The 15,220-nt window shown below is 48.3% G+C and overlaps 1 pseudogene across 1 annotated transcript; it reads right to left on the bottom strand.

Moving 5' to 3' along the window:
* Positions 1–5,779: 5,779 nt before the first annotated feature.
* Positions 5,780–14,172, bottom strand: LOC311186202 (serpin B9-like; annotated as a pseudogene). Its single transcript has 6 exons — positions 14,001–14,172; positions 12,244–12,381; positions 11,791–11,908; positions 9,851–9,993; positions 7,762–7,914; positions 5,780–6,184 (listed from the first exon to the last, which is right to left on the bottom strand). The product of its transcript is annotated as a serpin B9-like (transcript).
* Positions 14,173–15,220: the final 1,048 nt, after the last annotated feature.

Raw genomic sequence — 15,220 nt, forward strand, 5'->3', positions numbered from 1 at the left:
GACCTGGGATAAGCAGCCTGAGGACCTTAGTAACAACCTTTTGCTCAGTTCTTGGTATGCAACTCAGTCCCTGATAGGATTCTCAGAGCATATACCGCCATGAGGCAGGATGGACTTGTGAGAGGGGCCCCATGACTGCTGACCCTTTACTCACCCTTGGTATGAAACTATACGACTCACCTCTCAGGATGTAACCACATCCTATCTGACCATGTACAGCTGCCAATGCAAACCCACCCACAACCTTGTAGAAACTGAAGGTGTATAGAAGCCCCACTGCTACAGACTGAGTCAGCACCGGTGCATTCAACCTGCTTCTTGTTAGCCCTGGTGTCCACGTGTCCTTTGTGCCATGTCACATTAGCTGAGTTGATGTCTCACACTTGACATTTCCCCGCACTTGTTGACATGCCTTCAAGTACATGAAGCGTTTGGGAGCAAACCTGACCCATATTAAGTTTAGGTGCTGTGGCTCAGTGTCCAGAGAAGATGGCACCTCCCGGCCACAGGCCTCTAGGCCCTGCTGTTGCTACATCCCCACTGCCCTCTGACAAGTATTAACCGTAAGTGAATTCTATAGAACTTTTATTTCAATTTTATTTTTATAATTTTTATTTATTTTTAAATATTTTAAGGCTTTAATTTATGCATACAAGAACTGGGGTAGAGGCCAGAGATGTGGGGGGTGAGAGGATTCACCAAGACAGAGCGAGGAACAGAACAGACAGACTGACTGAAACACACTGCCGAGGGGGGCAGCGGGGGAGACAGGAGAGGTCTGCGGCACCATGTGGGTAGCTCCCTGACCTGAATCAATCTCAGTTCTTGGAGGTGATAGCACCGAGACTAACCCCTAGGCCACCAGGGTGGCCCTATTTTTAAATATTTACTCCAGCCCATTGTGATCTAACCAGATAAAGGGAAGGAATGAAGACAGTAATATGGTAATAATATACTTGATTGCCCCCTTGCAGTCAGGTGGAGCTCACTGACCACTGTTCTTCCTGTGGGTCTGGCTTTTGGAGACTCCGGCTTGGCTCCTGGATCCAGAGGCCTGGAGGATAAGGGAGGGGCAGGAGGGGAGTCCAGTGGCCTCAGACAAGCCAAGGCCATGATAAACTGGGAAACTTATCCCAACTGAGGCTGAGTGTCAGTCTCCAGAGCAGAACTGATGAGGCTCAGGGGAGATGAGGGGCCTCCAAGTTTCCCCTAGGCGGGACAGAATTCATGGAGAGTCAGTATAGGGGAGTTAGAACTGAAGCTTTCTCGTAGGTGGTGGGACACACTCAAGAGTGAGTGTGGGCACATTCAGAGGCGGGCACCTGAGGGCTTAAGGCTGCTGATAGAAGAAATAGTCCTTTAGCTTTGGGAGCAGGGGCTCCTGATGGGATCCTGACTGGGTCTTGACCACTATTTAAAAAAAAAAGATTTATTTATTTAGAACTGTGGTGTCATCCAGAGGTGCAGGGGGTGACAGGATTCACCAAAGACAGTGGGGAGCAGAACAGGCCGATCTACTGGAACACACTGCTGAGGGGATGGCAGGCGAGACAGGAGAGGTCTGCTGCGCCATGTAAGTGGCTCCCTGGCCAGCCTGGAATCGAACTTGTGGTGTACTGGCCAGGGATAGCCTGATAGTTCTGTGTTTAACCCCTGCACCACCAGGGAGGCCGCTTTTGTTAAGCAAAAGGAGCAGGAATTTACAGATGAGAGAATGGGATTTGGCCATTTTGTTAGTGAAAGAAGGTTGAAGTCTCCCAACTGCTGGCACCTGGTGGGGAGAAACTAAGAGGCTGTGACAGGGTCCAATAGGCTCCACAACTGTTTTCCAGAAATGCTGCATCGGGGAGGAGGGGCTGCAGCCTTGGTGCTCAATTCCTGTTTGACCTCAGACCTGGCAGGGGCTGGCTCCCCAGACACAAACAGCTAAGCCCCTCACCCCATACCCCAATCCCCAGCCCCAGGGAGCAGGTGGGCCAATGAGGCAGAGAAGAGGGCTGAAGAGAAGAGGGGAACAGAACAGGTGCATGTGGATCTACTGAAATACACTGCTGAGGGGAGCAGCGGGTGAAACAGTCAAGGTCTGCTGTGCCATGTGGTAGCTCCCTGGCCAGGGATTGAACTCTTGCTGCAGTGGCTGGGGACAACTCCATAGTGCTCAACCTAACCCCTTGCACTACCAGGGAGTCCTCTTATTTTGGTTTTTTTGAACATTCAGGTTATTCTGGTTTGGGGCCCCCTGACTTTAACCAACTTTTCATCATTCAGTTTGATAAATGGGCTTTGGGGGCCCCTGGTCCTAACTGCCTGCCTGTATGTAGCGGCAGGAGGGCACAGAGCAGGATCTCTATGATCCAAGCAGACGGGATAAGGAGAAGTCCTGGCGCCCTCGGTGCCTTTTGCAGGCTTTTATTGGGATTTGCCAGGTACACAGCAGGCAGGGGTGCTGGGGGATTGTGGAGCGCTGGGAGGCTGGCAGGCCTCCAGCAAGTCTTCACAATCTGGACTCTCCGGCCTTCTCTCGTGGCCATTTCTTCTTTTCTGCTCCTTTCGCCCTTTCGTTCTCTTCTGCTCTCTGCTCTGCTGGCGTCCCCGTGACGCCGCCCTTAAAAGCCCAGTCTTAGCCCAGGTGAATCCCATCTACACGTGCCCACACCCTACTCCAGGTGCCCGCCCTCAGGCCTGCATTCAAGACCGCAAGGATCCACCATCAACCCTAATGGTGGGAAGGCAGAAAAGCCTGATACTTTTTCACTTACCCTGCACTGTACCCACCTGCCAGCTGCCTCACTCGTGTGCACATTGAAGACTTGTAAGATTGAATTAAAAGTGGGGGGATCCTAATGCGAAATTGCTTGGAATAAGATCAAGTCGACTGTAAACTCATAGAACTGTTTGGAGTCTGCGGGGACTGTAGTTTGGGCCATCTGGGGTCAGTGCGGGCTCTCCCTGGACTCTCCCCTGGCGAGTCTGGGTCCGAAGAGCTCACTGTAAAGTTTAGGTGCGCCTCTCTTGAGCTGGGGTGCAGAGAAGCGGCCCAAGCTAGCAGCTCTTGTCCAAGCTCTCAATCCCACTTCTCTGGGAGAGGTCCAAAGGTCTGGGGAATTTCCTTTTCAAACGTACAGTGGGGGAGAGATGATTCCCTCATCCTGATCCTGGCCAGCCAGAGCTGATAAGGGACAGAGACCCTGAGCGACCGCGGGACACCAGGCCCCACAGGATCTGATTAAGACCCTGCAGACCAGCGGCCTCATCTTGTCCTGCCCAGAGGCCAGGGTTTTAAGAGCCCCCCTCCCAGCCTTTGGAGTCCCCCTGATTCTCCCTCACTCACTTCCTGTGAACTCTTGATTCATTCCCTGGGTGGCTAGTTAATGGCCTCAACAACGTTGCCTTTTCTTTTTAGCTGTCTTATTTTTAACTGCATGTTGGTGTTTCAAGTGAAACTGAAAGTGAATTGTTCCCACTCTCCCCTCCTGCTGACATCCTGCAGGAGAGGAAAAGAGGCCTTTTCTTTGCCTTTGTTGGTCAGTGTAGGGTAAAGAAAATGTCAGGCTTTCTGCCCTTCCGCCATCAGGATAGATGATGGATCCTTGTCCTGAATGCATGCCTGATGGCGGGAACCTGGAATAGGGTGTGGGCATGGATAGATGGGATTCAGCTGAGCTAAGACTGTGCTTTTTAAGGGTGGCGTCACGGGGATGCCAGCAGAAGCTGAGAAAGAAGCCGATGAGAGAAGCAAAGAAGCAGAAGCAGAGAACGCCAGAGAGCCCAGAGAGAGTGTGGATTTGCTGGGGGCTGGGAGGGCTCCCAGCCTCCCTGCCCCCCAGCGCCCCTGCCTGCCATATGCCTGGTGAACCCCAATAAAAGACCTGCAAAAAACCACTGAGGACTCTGACTCCTCCTTTTCCCAGGCTGCATGGGATCAGAAAACCTGCACTGTGGCCTGTCCTGCCTTTACAGTCAGGGATTAGAAAGTTGGAATGCTGCCTCTAATCTTATGTAACCCATTGTATTTGGCTGGTCTCTGTAGGGCCAGCTTCACCAGCCTGAGACCCCACAGCCAGAGGATCCCATGCAAATACCAGCAGGGACCCCACTTGTGTTTTGCACCAGGCTCTATAAAGAATGGCCCTGGCCCAGGTGTCAGGTGCTGGGGCCCAGGTGCTAGTAAGGCTGCTGCCTTCAAGGAATTTCAAGTGTTATGCAGAACAGAGGTGTGAATGGCTCGTTTTATTTTATCATAAATATTTATGCATACAAGAATTGGGGATACAGGCCAGAGGTGTGGGGGTATGTGTGAGAGGATTCACCAGAGACAGAGTGGGGAACAGAACAGGCAGATTTGCTGAAATACCCTGCTGAGGGGAGCAGTGGGTGAGTCAGGAGAGGTCTGCAGTGCCATGTGGGTAGCTCCCTCGCCAGGCATCCCACTGGTGCTGCAGTGGCTACAGATAACATCATAGATTGTATCTTAACACCTTGCACCACCAGGGAGGCCCTCATTTTTTTTAAAAAGATTTATTTATTTATACATACAGGAAATGGGACATGGGTCAGAGGTGCTGGGGTGTGAGGAATCACCAGAGACAGAGTAGAGAGCAGAACAGATGGATCTACTGAAATACATTGCTGAGGGGAGCAGCAGATGAGATAGGAGAGGTCTTCTGTGCCATGTGGGTAGCTCCCTGGGTGGCCGGGGATCAAACTCGTGCTACAGAGGCTGTGGATATCTTCACAGTGCTGTGCTTAACCACTTGCGCCACCACAAGACCCCCTGAATGGCTCATTTTAATTCCTACATAAAATGCTCTGCTTTGTAAAAGTAAGCACATGGGTTGTACTTAATTTACAAGAATTCATGAAGGCTAGTCAGCCAGCAAAGTGGGGTGGGATCCTGGGGAGGAGTGAGAATAAGGGGTGTCTTGATAGAAAGTGCAAAGAAAACGAGGTAAGACAGAGCTTGCATACTCTGGGAACTCCAAACAGGTCACGTAGGGGTGAAGACTGTTCTGGAAAAATGGCAAAGGATGGACAGGAGGATGATTTTATGTACAGGCTGTTGTAACAATAAGTAACCTGGGGCGTGGGGCTTAAACAGAAAAGTGCTGTCAGTCTCGCAGTCCTGGAGTCTGAGTCAAGGTGTTGGCAGGAAGGGTTTCTCCTGATACCTTGTTCCGTGGCGTGCAGGTGGCCACCTTCTTCCTGTGTCCTCAACTGGTTTTCTCTGTGCACATGTCTCTTCTTATAAGGACGCCTTTCCTACCTAGACCATGAAGGTTGTCGTAAAATTGCCATAATTCAGGCGTCCATATTAAAGACCAGGAGACGAAGGATCATGACCCGCTGTGTCCCCAGTGCTTTATGCTGGGTTTGGCATGTATTGGTGATTGGTATCAAAAAAGAGGGAAAAAAAATTACATTAGAAAAAAATTTTCTCTAAAACCTAAGCACTGGGAAAAGTGTAAATAGAAAATGGCAGCATTTACTATTTAGTTTTTTTAAATATATATTCATGCATTCAAGAGCTGGGGTTTAGGCCAGAAGTGTGGGAGGAGGGGGGCAGGGGTAAGAGGATTCACCAGAGGTAGAGTGGGGAGCAGCAGGCAGATTGAAATACACTGCCCACGCAAAGAGAGGGCCTGTCTCACCTGCTGCTCCCCTCAGAGTGTATGTCAGTCAACGACCTGTCCTGTTCCCAGCTCTGTCTCTGGTGGATCTTCTCACCCCACCCCCCACACGTCTGGCCTGTACCCCAGCGGGGGGTCACAGAGGTGCAACCCTATGGAGAGCAAAACCGGCCACAGAAGAGAATGCTGTTGGCTTTGCTGTGCCTGATGAAGAAAAGAAAGGGGTGGTCGGCGCAGAACCGTGGCTCATCCTCCATGCAGCATTCTACCACCACCATGGCTGAGGCAGCTGCGGCCTCCGTGCCTTCCTCGTTCACCTCCACAAAACTCTTGTGCACAAACTTGGACAGACACAGGTCTGTCTCGGTTGATATCGCCGAAAAGTCAGCCTGGCTCTGCTGAAAGGCGTCCACTACTCCCAGATGCTGAAGCACAGATTCCATGTCGTAATCCTCTTCCAGTTTAAATTTTGGAAGGAAAACTTCAACGTCGGTGCGCGTCATACGGTGTGGCTTGGTCCAGGTCATGAGTTTCTCGAAAGTGAGATTTTTTTCCACCTGAAAGGTCAGAATCAGTGAGGTCAACAGGCATCCCTTCTCCTCTCGTGGGTGGCTGCTGACGGTCACCCAGGACCAGGGGCACCTGCCATGCCAGGAATCTGTGAGCTCCCTAATTGTACCATTACCTACAGGGGCTTTGTGCCCAGCTGGGGTAACCTCCAGCAACCCGACACACAGAGGTGGTCCAGTGTCTTGTCCTCTCCTTACCCAACTGCTTCTAATGACATTTCTTGTTGTAACACTTACCGAGGCCCAGAAGACTGGATTCTTTGTCTTTACTGCGCTGTTTTGAAGACCTGACACTGCCAGTAGGAAAAATGGCTGTAAAAGGGCTCTCAGGATAGCCCAACCCCGAAGGGCTTTCTGCCCAGATGGGCCACTGTGTGCCTTGTGGAGAGCAACCTCAGATACAGCAGAGGTGGGAGCTGTCCACCAACGTAGAATCTATTCTGCCCTGGGTGACTTCTGGCTCCGCCTTCTAGTGCTGGCTCCTCCCCTTCCCTTTGTTGTGTCAGAGTTTCATTTTCCTGTTCACTGCTTCAGGTTCTAAACTGAAACAATGGTTCCTAGATATTCAATAATATTACATGTATTTATAAGTACTGTATATATTTCTTTATACATCTTAAAATTTTTTTAAAAAGTTTTATTTATTTTGCATGGAAGAACTGGGGTATAGGCCAGAGGTATAGTGGAGTGAAAGGATTTACCAGTGACAGAGTGGGGAGCAGAAGGGGTGGATCTACTGAAATACACTGCTAAGGGGAGCAGCAGATGAGATAGGAAAGGCCTGCTGAACCATATATGGGTTAACTCCCAGGCCAGGGATTGAACTCAGGCAGTTGTGGTGATAGCGCTGAGACTTAACCCTCTAGCCACGAGGGAGGCCCTAAATATATACATTTTAAAAAATTATGGAATATACACTCAATGGAATATTATACAGCTATGATAAAAGATGAACAAGAGATATTTGGAGCAAAATGGCTGGACCTCAAGGTGATTATGTTAAGTGAAATAAGTCAAAAAGTGAAAGACAGATAATTGGTTGGTTTCACTCATTGGTGGAATATAAATAACCAAAAAATATACACAGGCAAGGGTCCTCCCTGGTGGTAGAAGGGGTAAAGATGCAACCTATGAAGCTCTTGGCACCCACTACAGCATGAGTTCGATCCCAGCCTGCCAGGGAGCAACCCACATGGCACAGCAGACCTCTCCTGTCTCCCCGCTGCTCCCCTCAGCAGTGTATTTCAGTCAGTCTGCCTGTTCTGTTCCCCTCTCTGTCTGTAATTAATCCTCTCACCCCCACACCTCTGGCCTACACCCAGTTCTTGCATGCATTAATTTTAAAAAAGCATAGTAAAGAGAAAGAATCCAGTCCTCTGGGCATCAACAATTTCTAGGATGAGAAATGCCACAGACTGTTGGATAAGGACAGGAAGGGACACTGGTCACGGGTCACTGTCTCTGCTGCTTGACTGCCCACATCTCTCATGGACAGGTACACACAGGTGGAGGGTGTGCTGTGCCCTCCAAGGGAATACAAAAGGGGGCATCTGCGTTCATCTCACCGAGTCCAGGTCCATGCCGTCGGGCAGCACAATGAACAAGCTCAGCTCCCGGTCAGCATAGGGCAGCTCCAGCACCTGGGCGCGCACCTCCACGACATAGGTGAGGTTAAAGCTGGACTCCTGAAACATCATCTGCATAGGCCTTTGCTCCTTCTGATGGGAAAAACAGATGAGCGTGGAATGCAAGCTAGGCTGCTGAAAGAGGCTCTAATTCCTCAGTGAGGTCCAGTGGGCTCCAGTGCAGAACGTACCAGGCTCTAGCCCACACCTCCCGATTGCCCCCAGCTGCTTCCCAGCATCAGTACCAGGCATCAGCAAATAAATGGCTTTTTCCAGAAGAAAAAGCCAGAGTTTCCTCATTTAAAATGCCCTGGTTCGGGCGGGCCTCCCTGGTGGTGCAAGGGGTTGAGTACAACACTATGAAGCTATCTGCAGCCTCTGCAGCAGGAGTTCAATCCCAGGCCAGGGAGCTAACCACATGGCGCAGCTGCTTGTCTTGTCCACTGCTCCCCTCAGCAGTGTATTTCAGTCCATCTGCCTGTTCTGTTCCCTGCTTTGTCTCTGGTGAACCTCTCACCCCCCCACTTCTGGCCTGCAACCCCAGCTCTTATATGCATAAATAAAAAAAAATCTTAAAAAAAATAATAAAATAAAACACCCTGGTTGCAAGTACAAAAGAACCACACATATCTTCATGCATTTGAACACAATCGTTCCAATTCTTATACTCGCATCCAAGGAAACTTTTTAAAAAAATAGAGAAGAGGTTTAGCTCAGCAGAAATCAATTGAAGTATTAAATATTACTTTTGCTTTTTAAAAGTTGATACAGCGCCGGTATTATTAAAACTTGAAATAGTTTCTGGGCCTCCCTGGTGGCACAGCAGTTGAGCGCTGGGTTGCAAAGTGGCCCGCAGCCTCTGCAGCGCCAGTTCAATCCCTGGCCGCTGGCGAGGGTCCCACATGGCACGCAGACCTCTCCTGCCATGCCTGCTGCTCCCCTCAACAGTGTTTTTCGTCAGTCTGCCTGCTCTGATTCCCACTCTGGCTCTGGTGAATTCTCTCACCCTCCCGTGCTTCTGACTGTACCCAGTGCTTGTATAAATAAATAAATAAATCTTTAAAAAAAACAACAAAACTTTAGTTTCTAAAATCAGTGATAGAAAAAGTTCTCCCCCACCCTCCTTTGCAACTAGAAGATTAATTTTTTTCAGTTATTTAAAGTATACCTTATCTAAAAAAGGCTGTTTTACCTGTATGTTTCCTAGCTGCATTAAATGGGATTTTTTAGGGGTAGGGAGATTTAGCGGACTATTTAAATGCAAAGTTATACCTCAGCATTGACACTAAGGAGATTGGCAGTTTTAATACAGAAAAACTATAAATCCTAAATGCACAACAGTGAGTTAATTCACAGCAGTTCAAGTCTATACTTATTTTAATTTTAAAAATACTTGATTAAAGACATACTTTTTTGTATCCTCTCCCGCTACTCCACCCAAAACACACACGTATCTCCTGTACACCTGTATTTGCTTTCTAGCTAAGCAACATGGGCTTAAAGGAAAATCCTCAGTTTTCAGAACTTGGTAGCTGCCATGAAGGTCTGGAAGATTAACAGAGGTTGTAAGAGCAGTCATAAAGTGCAAAATATTCTGGATAGCAAATTTTCATTTTTTTTAAAGATTTATTTATGCATACAAGAGCTGGGTTTTCGGCCAGGGGGGTGGAGGTTGGAGGGTTGGGGGAGAGGGGAAGTGGATTCACCAGAGACAGAGCAGGGAGCAGAATAAGCAGACTAACTGAAATACACTGCTGAGGGGAGCAGCAGGCAAGACATGAGAGGGCTGCTGCGCCATGTGGGTCACCTCCCTGGCTGGGGATCAAACTTGTGCTACAGTGGCTGCGGACAGCTTCATCATGCTGCATCTTAACCCCTTGTGCCACCAGGGAGGCCCCAAATTTTTATTTTTCCATTCAAGTTTCCAATTACTTTTAAATCTATTGTTTATGCTTTTACAAATAAAGATTTCTCCATTTAATTTATTTTTTTCATTTAATTAATTAAATTTACAAGAACTCCCCCTCACCTCATTTATTTTAAAAGGCATTTCCACCGTGTTCTTTTTGTCAAACTCTTGATTCCACCTTCCTTTGAAGTAAATGGCATTGAGAAGAACCAGCTTCGTTTGGGCACTGATGGAGTTACTCTGCAACAGGTCTTGAATTTTACCTTCCAAGAAAACCATAGTACATTCCGTTGATTTTTATAAAAGCATGATAAGGCTTATTGGCTGATTCAAGATTATCAGTCAAGAACCAAACACACTTTTTAAGTTTGCGGTGTTTGGATTGTTAAGTACGGAAATCAGAAACAACATATACAAGTGCTACCCATGTTTACCGTAGCTGGAGACTAACCTCAAAGGTGATGTTGGGGAGAGGTTCCTAGTCTACTCAAGGAAAACCATTGCACTGGGTCAGAGAACAAGTCAGGCAGGAAAGAGAGAGACAGAAGAGGCTTGTTATTTCACAGGGTTAAATGGGGCTGTGACCTAATGCTCCAAGGTAACCTCCAGGGTTGATGTTCCAGTCACATGTTCACACGGAGCAGGCATGTTTCCAAAGGAAAAAAGCTGACCATGGAGAACATGAGGCATTGAGGAACATCTGGAAGTTTCTGGCAGAGATTTTATTTATTTGGTCCTCTAAACAAAACACCAGACGTTCCTGCAGAAGGCTAAAGGGGCAACTGAAAGATATTCCTTTCCTTTGCATGTCAGGTTGCACCTTTTCATCACTGCATCCTGACGGCTAAGTGGTGACCATTCCAAGAAGAAATGGGAAAATAACTACTAAGTCTTTAAGGAAAGGCAATCTCTTTTATTTTTTGTTTGGAAATCTAACGTTTATTGTATTTAATGTTGTTTGTCACTTATATCCTTGAGGTAACATTGGTTTATAGTTATAGGGCCACACCTCTTGTATGTGATCACACCACCCCCACCACCAAAGCACACATAGTCCCCCACCCTAGACCACTGGGCCCCGCCAAGGCTGGGTGTGGAGAGGAGGCCCATCTGGTGAGATCATGAATTCACCCAACGTGGGACTGCTACATACCCCAGGGAAGCAGATGTCAGTAAGTCATTAAGCTGGAAAGCTGGCCTAGGCACTTGCTTTGACATCTATAGCCATCATCCGGGTCCTGGAGCGGGGAGGACAAACTTAAGTCTCTGTTGTTGGAAGCCTGAGCATCTGATCAGAATTTCAAGAGTCTGTTAAGGTTCATTTATTTATTATTAAAGATTTATTTATTTTGCTTAGAAGAACTGGCCAGAGTTGCAGGGTGGAGGAGAGGATTCAGCAGAGACAGAGTGGGGAGCAGAACACACAGATGTACTGAAATACACTGCTGAGGGGAGCAGTAGGCCAGATGGGAGAGGTCTGCTGCATCATGTGAGAAGCTCCCTGGCTGGGGATCAAACTTAGTCCTAGCATGAAGGCACTAAAGCTTACCCCCTAGGCCACAGAGAGGTGCTCTGATAAGGTTTAAATATGCCTTGAGGTGGGCCTCCCTGGTGGTGCAAGGGGTTAGGACGCAACCTATGAAGTTATCCACAGCCACTGAAGCATGAGTTCAATTCCCAGCCAGGGAGCTACCCACATGGCCCAGCAGACCTCTCCTGTCTCGCCGCTGCTCCCCTCAGCAGTGTATTTCAGTCGATCTGCCTCTTCTGCTCCCTGCTCTGTCTCTGGTAAATTCTCTCAACCCCACCTCTGCACCTCTAGCCTGTACCCCTATTCTTGTATGCATAAATAATCTTTAAAAAATAAATAAATAAATACGCCTTGAGGTCCAGCCTGACTATATAGAGCAGCAGTGAACAGGGGAGCGGGACGGGAGGAGGAGGAGCTCAGGGCAGGTGAGAAGGCAGGGGAGGAGAAATGAGCAGGGCAGGAGGGAAGGGAAGGGGAGCAGCAGATGTGAGGACCCGGAGGATGACGGAAGGTGACGTGGCATTCAGACCTTCAGTCTTTTCTGAGACCCAGTTGTTGATTCTCTCCCGGGACTGCTCGGCATGTTCGACGAAGGGCAGCTGCTCCAGCTCCGCCAGGTAGAACTGGAGACAGGATTCCCGAAAGGCCTTGGGGCAGGAGGGAGTTCAGTGAGGCTGCATGTCCAGGTAAAATGCCAACAAGGTTCAAGAAATCCTGAATGTCCTGAGTGTACGTCTTATCACACGCTCGCCTCTTAGCCCACGGGCTGCTGCCGTGAAGGAGTTTAGAAACAGTAAGCACTTAGCCGGGAATTCCCAGAACTGGAGACAGGAATTTTAGAGTCACATGTTAAATCCTTCAAGGCATAGGTAAGAATTACGATTACAAATACCAGTAACGCTGATTCTAAGTGTCAGTGCCCCGGAGTTTCTCTGGGAATGTATGTTCTGCATACCTTTATGATCCCACTGCTGTGACTTACGGAGAGGAATTCACAAGACTTTTCTCCAAAGAGCCGGTTGGCTGTTCTCAGCAAGTACTGGGTGCCGGGTCTGTTCACTTCAGTGAGAAGCGACTGGAAGCCCCGGTGAATGTCTTTCTCTGTGTTGAAACAAAGCGCCTGTTGAGAAAATAATGAAAGTGTGAGTAATGCTCTTCACGGCAGATTTTTACCTCAAATTCTCCACAGCATCTTCTTTTTCTCTTTTTCTTTTTTTAAAGATTTATTTATTTATGTATGTAAGAGCTGGGGTACAGGCCAGAGGTGCGGGGAGATGGGAGAGGATTCACCAGAGACAGACTGGGGAACAGAACAGTTGAACTGACTGAAACACACCGCTGAGGGGAGCAGCAGGTGAGACAGGAGAGGTTGCTGCACCAGAGCTCTGTAGCTCCCTGGCCAGGGATTGAACTCAGCCCAAACTCATGCCATAGAGGTGACAGCGCTGAGACTTACCAGGGAGGCCCTGTTCACTGTTCTCACACGTTTACTGGAGGTTTGTTATACTAAGCTCCCCAGTACCCATGCAGTCTGTTCAAGTAAATACATGCTTTTGGGTCCACTTGTGTGTGATTCTGCTTATCCCCTTAATTGAGTGAACAAAATATAAAATTTGATGAGGACCCATCTCCATCCCTGGTCCAGCAGACAAAAGAGCAAAACCATCTGTACAGAACTAAGTGAGAACAGGTTCCACCCTGTATTGGTGCCAGGATTCACTGCCTGAAGCTAGAGTCAGTCTTTTCAAGCTCACTGCTTCCCGGGGCTGGAATCCTCACTTTAATTACCTAATAAACTCTGTAACTATCATCGAGATTTTATTTCCAGCTAACAGGAACCAGGAAGACCTGTTGGTTTATCAATAACTTGAAATAGATATGGACCTGCTCTTCCTCACCAGTGAATAATTATACTCACAAAGTCATTTGTTCCCCAACACAAGAGACCCTAGCTCTTTTGATTTTATATAAGTTCTGTGTCATTTTCTAACAAAGCTCATGCAATAGTGATAGGGGGAAAGGATGTCCTGAGCAAACTCCATACAGGCTTTGTGGACTCAACCCCCACTCCAGACCAGAGCCATCAACACACTGGGAACTACAAATCCCATGATCACCAAAGGGAAGGTTGCGAGGACCTGAAGGTGGAGTTAAGCAGCCATGTTTTTTGTTTGGGTATATAACCAGCCTTGTGGACCGGGTCGCCCTCTTGACCCCACAGCGCTGGGCTTTTAGCCAGCTCTCAGCAGGTCATTCGGATTCCAGGTCAGAGGAAAGAGTAGGACTCATTTAGGAATTTATCTCCCTCTTTTTCTCCCTGAGTTACTCATTTCTTCATTTCCCTTTCTCATGTAAATAAACCTTTTATTAACCTTTTCTGTGTGCCTGCAGTTTAGGATTAATAGGTCCCTTTTAAGAGCACTGGTGAGGACCCACAGTCATGTGACTGGTTTCATATTGGGGCAGCTCTGTAACACTAGGACCAAATTTTGGTAGTTCTCAGTCAGGTTATTTATTGCAGAGACTTCACCCAAAATGCTTCAGGGAAGGAGATTCCTGTTACCCTTGCATCTTGCTAACCAGGCAGCTCCACTTCCCTGAATGAGCAACTATGGGTGGCTGCACTCACCAGGCACTCCCCCCTTCATTGACAGCCTTAGATCAGATGGCATAAAGCTGAGAGACAGGACTTAGTAGTCAAACAGCCAGTCCCTCCTCTTGAGTGACAGGTGAGTTTACCTGGGCCATCTGGGCTGCAGTTTTTCCCTTTGCCCCCAGGAAGACCATGGCCAGGGCAGAGGAGATGCTCAAAGGAGAAAAAAAAAAACACATTCTGAGAAGGCTGGTCTTGGCACAGTAGCTTTAGAAGGCGGAGGGCAAAGGTGCCATTGGCTTCAGTAAGAGCATCCATGGTGGAGGGTCTGGATCAACAATAAAGAGAAAGTTCACGTCAATACATCTCCAGAATGTTACTGACCAAGTACATGGCAATTCTGAAATTGTATTTTTTTAATCTTTGTTTTTTAAAAGATTTATTTATGTATGTATATAAGAGTTGGGATACAGACCATTGGTGTGGGAGGTGAGACGATTCAGCAGAGACAGAGTCGGAACCAGAACTGGCAGACTGCCTAAACACATTGCTGAGGGTAGAAACGGGTGAGGCAGGAGAAGTCTGATGCACCATGTGAGTGGCTCCCTGTCCAGCCAGGGTTCGAACTCATGCTGCAGAGGCTGTGGATAGCTTCGTAGTGCTGTGCTTAACCCCTTGTGCCACCAGGGAGGCCCTATCTTTCTTTTTTTTTTTAAAGATTTATTTATGCATACAAGAACTCAGATACAGGCCAGAGGTGTGGGGGGTGAGAGGATTCAGCAGAGACAGACTAGGAACCAGAACAGGCAGATCTATTGAAATACACTGCTGAGGGGAGTAGAGGGCAAGTCAGGAGAGGTCTGCTGCACCATATGGGTAGCTCCCTGGCCAGGGATTGAACTCGTGCTGCAGTGGCTGTGGACAGCTTCATAGGTTGTGTCTTAACCCCTTGCTCCACCAGGCAGGCCCCCTTTTTTATCTTGAAGCTCATAAATATTTCCAGTTGGATGAAAGTCCATTTCCCTTTTCTCTCCATCCAATATAAGTCCAACTAAAACAATTAGCTAAGTGTGTTCACGGCAGCAGATCAAATCTATTGGGAAAAGCAGTGGGCCTGGGTTGCTGGCACACACAGCACACCGCCTCCTGGGAGTGCTCGGGTTCCATCCTTTCCCATAAGGAACAATCCTCCCACCTGAGCCGCTGCACAGTGTCAGGGAAGAGGAGCAGAAAGAAATCAGGAGTGAAAGCTTCTGGCTCTGGCGTCCATGACACAATCTCAGTCCTGTGTATGAAGAACAGAAAGTGGAAGAACTGAAAGTGGGGAAGTGGATCTCCTCCCCGTCCTTCCTGAGCAAAGGGCGGA

The sequence above is a fragment of the Talpa europaea genome, assembly GCF_964194135.1.
Source record: "Talpa europaea genome assembly, chromosome: 2".
In the NCBI taxonomy this organism is placed as follows: Eukaryota; Metazoa; Chordata; class Mammalia; order Eulipotyphla; family Talpidae; genus Talpa; species Talpa europaea.